We start from the raw sequence: 6,076 nt of genomic DNA, 5'->3' as shown, positions 1-6,076 counted from the left end.
AGCTAGGAGCCTGTATCAGTCATCTTAATCAAACAGCTTGTAGAAAGCATCAACTTTCCAGTAGATAAACTATTCCATGAAAATCTGTGTATATTTTGAAAGTTTCACAACTGTAAAACCAGGATAAGACTACAACTATCTTGAAGTATGGAGAAGATATCAGATCTTACAGTAAGATTCCCAGCAATGTGAAAGATCAAAAGATCTCCATGCAGCATATGCATATACTCCTTGGCTCCTGGAAAGCTTCATGTACATAATACAGAAATGGCTGAAGAGGTAAATTGCAGTGGAGTAGTTCAGCTAAGTTTCCATTATGACTTGTCCTTTAAACCTCAGGAATGGTGTGATCCATCAGATTGGTGCCATCCATTTAATAATATGTTCAAAGATAAAAGCAGGCATGATTTTAATAGTAACTACAATCCCAGATGTCAACAGTAGGTCTGCCCTTTGAGAGTCTTCAATCCAATGACAGTCTGTCCATTGATTTCACAGATCTTGTGTTCTGTGAGAAGACCGTTTCTGGCTGCAGAGCTATCTTTCACTATGGATGTTATTTTTCCATTTTGAGATAAAGCCAACATGTCTAATAGTACCCTTATGTACCATAATAGTTCATTAAAGGGGCCTGTCATAAACAGTCATAGTAATCTTTTCTCCAAAAGCCTGTTGGAGCACTTTGTGTGCTTTATCAGAGCTCTAGCCTACACAGTTTTCACAGTTAATCTGGAGTACTTGATCTCCAAATCTCAGACCAACCAAAGATGCTAGAGAATTAGCTTGGACTATCTGGATAAATAAGTCATTATCTACTGATCTAAGCCTGAGGCCAATTTTTCCATTTTGATCCTTACATAAAATAACTTCATGAATTCCTTGCTTAATTTCTGCTCTTTGAATTCCAATATCATTACCAGTTACAGGAGCCACCATATAGTTTACACCGGAAGGCCTTACAACCAAACCCTGCGCTGGTTCTCCAGGGACCATGGCCATATATGGATGTATTTCTTCTTCATTTAGACTCAGGCCCATATATTTAGAGAGCTCCGGATACAGTTTAGGATGGAAACTACCATCTTGAGCAATGGGAGCAGAAGCTTCTGGCAAAACTTCTGGGTTGGCAGCGTTTGCAGAAAAGGCAGCTTGAGCCTGAATTACTTTGTCTACTTTCAGGTCTTCAAGAGACGGATACAAAGACTTTTTTTTTTTTTTTTTTTTTTTTCCTTCCAGGATTTTTCTGGGTCGCAGGACCGCTAGCCACTGCCTCCTCCTGGTACAGACTTCCAAAGCCTGAAGGCAGGAAAACAGCGCGCGCCTGGGAAGCTGCCGCCATCATGGTCCCCCCCCCCCCCATGCCTTCCCCCAGTGATATAGTTTTGGGGGTTGAGTTATGCAAACTAGAAAAATGGCATTTCAGAGTCTTGTTTCTGAACTTGTAAAAAGAAATAAAACAAAATAGTTACTATGGCTAAGAGATTTTAAATGGAGTGGGGAGGTTGTTCTGGAGGTGGTTCTTACGTCTCAGCTGGGTATCACAAACTGCCAAAGCGTACAAACCTCAAGCAACAATGCTCCTCAAAACCCTAAGGCAGCCGGACACCATAAACAAACCGCAAGATAAAGAATCCCAAATAGCAACTAAGCACAGACAACTTATCTAATCTTTTTCCTTAAAAACCCTTGCTTGGAAATGCCAAGACAGGACATGGTTTGGCTTGCTACCTGAATCTGTGCTCCCTGAATTGCAATTCTAAGACACCAAATAAATGCCTTTGTTGCCTTGCTGCTTAGTTTGTTATTTCTCGGTTGACAAACTTCTTCAAGTTTCCAATATAATGAAACCCAACACTGAATGAAAGAAATGTAATGTTTGACTCTAGCAATAATTTGTTATTGGAATCCCTTTTTCCATTTACTTAATGAGAATTTGTATTTTTAAGAGAAAATTATCTTAATATGCAATCTTCTTTAAAATCTCCTAGGACAAATATGTGATCAGTACTTTATGCTAATAGAGAATTTGAGAATTGAGGAGAAGTTGAAAATTTAGCTTTCTTTAATTTGTAATGTTACAAATGCAACTCTGTAGCACACTGTTCCTTCCCCCAACTCTTCTAGAGTCTGGGGGGTTAGAGGACTGAGACAAAACTATTTTAGCACTTTGACTCGGGGATTATTTGAGATTCTTTTCCCTTTTGTCCTACATAAACTAATCTGAGTCATTGATATGATGATGGGGCCACCACTATACTGACAACACTCATAATAGAGGGAAAATCAAGAAGGCAGATTCCATGAGAACATGATCAAGGGCTTAGTGAAGGTATAAAAATATAAACTAATTTCTTAATATAATATTCATAGTTTGCTTAAAATAAATATATTTAATAGATGTTATTATTTTAAATGGTGTCCTTTCATTGGGTTTTAGAATTAAATATTAAACATCTCTAATGAATTAAATCTAAGTAACTAAATCTTATGGTAATAGTGAAGGATGGGAAGATAGTGACTAGTGCATTTTGAAATATTTTTAAAGCTAACAACAAAAAAACAAAACCTTAATATACCAAAAAGCAAATATCACCCTGCAATTTATTTGGAACAATCTTGAAAAGAGTTGAGAACTTCAAAGTTTGAATACTGGATTTTATACATTAGAAAGAGTCATTTCGGATTTTAAGCTAAACTATGAAATATCACAGAAATGAAAAATAAAAAATGGCAGTCTTGAAAGTTTTATTGAACAAAGGAAAGTCTCTTTTCCCAAAAGTTTTGTTTCTTCTTGATTTAACTGTGAATAGGTTAATTAGCAAGTAGATACCCACAGAAGCTTTGTTCTTTCACTAATTACATTTTCCTGATCATGAAAATGCAGGGCCATCATAGGGCCCTCGCCTATTATATGTGTGGTCTCCTTTGTTCCCATTCCTGGGACTCTGAGTCATTGTGAATCGCTTGGACTAGCAAATTGGGTGAATTGTTATTAATATTCATTAAATGCTCAAATAATGCCCTGAAGAGCTGTGGAAATAAAATTGAATTAAACAAAGAACCAACTGAGCAAATTTTAAATTACATAAGAAAGTCCTCTACATATATCTGCTAAATATTGTTTTTCAAGTAAGCCACACTTATGAAGAATCATAATACCCTCAACCTCATGGAGAAAGAAAGGATTTTAGTAACCATGAGGCTGAAAAGTGAAGGCCAGAAAGGAGTATCAAGTTGCAGATCATTATAGTTAATAAATTCTGGTTCTAATCTTATCTTATCAATTGCACCTCAATGATTCTTTTAATACTTAATCAATAGTAAATTAGTAATCACTAAGTATATAATCAGCTTCATTTTTAATGCTAAAACTATAGTAGTCTACTCTCTCAAAGTTTGTAATCCAAATAAAATATGACATGCATAGATTGACTAGCATTATAACTGAAAGAAGAAAAATGTATTTTTAAATAATTTTACTTAATGGCACCAAATAGATTTCAATCCACAATGGTTGATGATTATGAGCCTTTAATTTTAAATTGGTTAGACATTAATCTAACCATGAGAATAATTCTGCAAAGAGGAAGAAAATTTAACATTTTATAGAGTCTCTACAGTATGCTAAATGCTGAGCTAATTGCATTCCTACAAACATTATTTAATCCCCCAAACACTACTTTGTTCATATAATTTCTCTAGGTGAATTCTCAGAGGTGCAATTGTAAATGCCTCCCCTGACATCATAAGAATTCTATAATCTTGACCTAACTTCCATTTCTAAGTTTTTACCTTTATCATATGCTGCTGCATCCCGCCTCAACATTGGTTACTTTCTATTCCATTCCTTTGCTTTCTTTCTTTCATAGGTTTATCTTTATTTGAAATGGTCTTATTTATTTACTTGTTTAATTTCTCTTTCTCTCACAACAGTCTGAAAGTTCCTTGAGAGCAAGAATGTTGCCATGTTTACCACTGTCTGACATGGTGCCTGAAATAGAACTGGCTGTCGCTAACAACTGAATGAACGAAAAAATGAAGGAATATCTATCTATATATTCTAATCCTTTCTAATGAGGAAATAGAAAATAATCAAAATGCAAAAGGGGAAAGGCAACCTCATAAAAAAGGTGAATGAAAGATGGTCCTGAAGGGAGGTACTGGTAAACTGAAGAGAAGTGCTTTCTGCATGGAAGAAGGGAAGTCATCTTCTGTGCTTGGCGCGTTGCCTTGTCAGCCCCTTGCCAAGAGCACAATGTTCTCTAGAAGTGGCATGCTGTGGCATAGCTATTCTTCATTTACCCTGTTAGTATCATCATTTCCTAGCGTAAGACATAAAGAGATCAGCTACTGTTGGCAAATAAAATCCAGCTGAGGCAAACTGATAGGAAGTGAGTTGGAAGAGAGGATAAATGGCAAAAGTAGGAACAAGAAACTCCAGGTATATGACAAAAAGTGTTTGGAGGCTGTTTAACTCCCAGAAAAGGATTCATTACTAAAATAAAAGATTGATTCCATTGCCAGAATTGCTGTTTCATAAGAAACACAGAAACAGTGTTAGGTGAAATTTGTCAGTCAATTGAATCTAAATTATGAAGCCTTATTTCCTAAATCTTCATATCTAAATAAATCAGCAGTCCTCAAATTTTCACAACAAACTTTGGTAACACACATGAGAAACTTGTTTAAAAAATCACATGTATGTATGTGTATGTATACATGTGAATAGGTATATAAATCACTAAGTTACACATGTGTGTGTATGTGTATATATATATGTAAGTTATACCTAAGTTATGGGGTTTGTATATGAGTGGGGAGATAGTGTCTATATATAAATATATATAAATGCTGAGAGAGAGAGAACGGGAATAAGAGGATACATTTCAAAGTTGGCATGGGGAAAGTAGAGAGTGATTAAGTAATTTCTCCCTATAAATAATTAAAATTCCATTACTGATTAATTTCAAAAGCCTCATTTTTTGTTTATTTATTTATATAAGTGATTTATAAGAAATCAAGAAAATTCAATTGTGAAGCATATGCAATTATAATACACAAAATTATTCTCCATTTCCAGGAATGGAAAAGATGAAAATCATCATCATAATGTAGAAATTCTATCTCTAGAACTGTCAAGAACCAATCCACTTTTTGCCATTCTTTGTCAACTTTCCTTTTCTTCAAGCTCTCACATCACTGAATTTCTGCTTTTTTTAGACTTTGGAAGACTGTCATGACATATATGTCTAACTTCAGCTGGCAACTTTAGGAGCTGGACCACAGAGTTTTGAGACTAAGAAAATCACCCAGTGAAAACTAAAAGGAAAAACAAGAAAGCAGATCACAATCTAAGAAATGAATTTAACTGAGATAATGCTTTGTTTATGAAATGCAAACCATTGTCCTCATCATTGATTTGAGTGGCAGTGGGATGGAACATATTTAGTGAGTCCTTTTAGCATTACAATCAGAGAATCAATGTGGAGGAAGGCAAGAAGAAGAAAGACATTCCTTCCTACTCAATTGCATTAAAAAAAATCCAGAATTATTTAGAAAAATAAAATGATATTCCAAAATCACATTTTAAAAATGAAAGGAGGATAAAAGTGAGTACTTCAAAAGACATGATAGCACTAGGAAATCAATGTTATTTTTTCCTATTAAATAAGGGCAGGGCATTCTAGTGAGCTTATACACTCTCTTAAGAGAATTTAATTTGGATTTCTTACAGAATTTAATTAATGCATTAAGTGGACAAATAGACTCAAACAATCCTCTTCTGTATAAAGAATTTATGACAATTCTTATTACTATTATTATCAATCTTGATTGACCTCCAACAGTGATCTGAACTATGCCCTGATCAACAAGCATCAGGAACTGAAGGGTCCACCCAAGACAGACTTATAATTAACCATTGAACTAATGGCTCTAAATTGAATGGTTGTGCAAAAACTACACAGCATATGAGTTGGTAGGAAAAGTAAACATTACAAAACAAATACTTGGTCTGACAATCTTTTGGCTCCTCTATTATAAACTCTATGCATAATGGTAATGATATCTTGGATGA

The 6,076-nt window shown here is 34.8% G+C and overlaps 1 pseudogene; it reads right to left on the bottom strand.

Annotated features, from left to right (window-relative positions):
* Positions 1-328: 328 nt before the first annotated feature.
* LOC119507722 lies at positions 329-3,813 on the bottom strand (annotated as a pseudogene).
* Positions 3,814-6,076: the final 2,263 nt, after the last annotated feature.

Source organism: Choloepus didactylus, chromosome 13 (genome assembly GCF_015220235.1).
Source record: "Choloepus didactylus isolate mChoDid1 chromosome 13, mChoDid1.pri, whole genome shotgun sequence".
Taxonomy (NCBI): Eukaryota; Metazoa; Chordata; class Mammalia; order Pilosa; family Megalonychidae; genus Choloepus; species Choloepus didactylus.
This window is presented reverse-complemented; position numbering and strand designations above follow the sequence as displayed.